Raw genomic sequence first — 1,583 nt, 5'->3', positions numbered from 1 at the left:
AAAAGTGTTGGTAACTGGATAAAGAAGATGTGGTTTTTCTATAAAATGCAATACTACTCAGCCATAAAGAATGAGAAAGTAGATTCATTCATAGGTAAATGGGTACATTTTGAGGATATATTCCTATGTGAAATAAATAAGTCACATATATCCAAATACTGAATAGTTTCTCTGGTGTGAAAAACTAAAATATTACTCAAGATCCTAATGGGACAATTAGCAACATGAAATAGGAAGAAAAGGACTAAAGGTGTCAGGACAGTGAGAAAGATAGGGAGAGGGGAATAAGGGAAAAGGAAAAAAATATGAGAAAATGTAAAAATGGAATTAAAGTGTTTGATGGTGGGGAGGGGAGGAGGGGGTGAAGGGAGGGTAGGGACAAGGGGAAAAAATGAGAACTAAGACCTGGCATATAAAGGTAGAAGATCCCAGTAATGAATGTAATGTACTGTCTACCTAGCGTGTACCAATAAATTCAATTTAAAAAAGAAAAATTTATTGTATTGAATTAAGTGTATTAATTTATGTATACCTAACTTCTAAATAAATATTCAATAAATATTTTGTTCATGAAAATGAAAATATCTCCTAAATCAATAATGGGCAGTGACATGAGATATAGTCTTCTTTTAAAATAATTATATGTAAAATTGTTAACTATTTTTATGCATATCTGTTTATCAGTCCACTAAGATTTCCTATCTTTAACTATTAAATTACTCATATAATTTCTTTATTCTAAAGTGTTCTTCCCTCTAAGTCATTCAGCTCCCAATCACTAGACACAACTGTTCAGAAAACCCAAGTGCCTTTTATGTTCTGGCTCAGAAACCACTCACTGTCACTTCCCGGTATTCTTTTGTTCACATGGGTCAGCACTGACTTAATATGAACAGGTTTTACTCCATGTCATGAGTATTAGGAGCCAAAGAGAGTGTTAGAAGGCATCTCGGAGGCTGAATGTGTGCTAGCATCAAATGTAATAAATAACCTCTTTAGTGCTCTTTCCCTAGGCTCTAATTGAAATACCTAGGATCTCTCACAATTCCCCCTAATTATTTTTTGAAGTATCTCATGTGGATTCAGGCACAGAGTTTATCCCAGATAATCCTGATTGTCAATTTGGTCAGATTAAGAGACTTCTGGAGAGGTTATTGGATTGCGAAGGCACTGTCCTCAGTTCCCTGGGCTAAATGGGGAACTAGGAGGTGGGGCCTAATTGCAGGAAGTAGACTCTAGAAGGGTCACCTTGGGGACTATATTTGCTCTCTTCTCTGGGCTTCTCTAGGCCTGCTCTTCCCATGCTCTCTGCTTCCCAGATGCTATGAATATAGAAGCTTTGTACCTCCGTGACTTTTTGCCATGATGTTTCTGTCTTGTAGCCCGTCAACCATGAACTGAAACCTCTGAAACTATGAGCCCAAATTAAACATTTCCTCATTTATATCAGACATTTTGTCAGAGCAATAAACAAAAATTCTTACACAGTGTAATCATTACCACTATTTCTATCTTTTGTGGGGTGACACCCGCTACTCAGGCGTCAGGTTTACTATGTCCCAAGAAAACTATTTTCTTCTGTA

Source organism: Fukomys damarensis, unplaced genomic scaffold (genome assembly GCF_012274545.1).
Source record: "Fukomys damarensis isolate Sample0158 unplaced genomic scaffold, DMR_v1.0_HiC HiC_scaffold_3, whole genome shotgun sequence".
NCBI classification, from domain to species: Eukaryota; Metazoa; Chordata; class Mammalia; order Rodentia; family Bathyergidae; genus Fukomys; species Fukomys damarensis.
The sequence above is the reverse complement of the archived record's forward strand: the minus strand, read 5'-3'. Positions refer to the sequence as shown.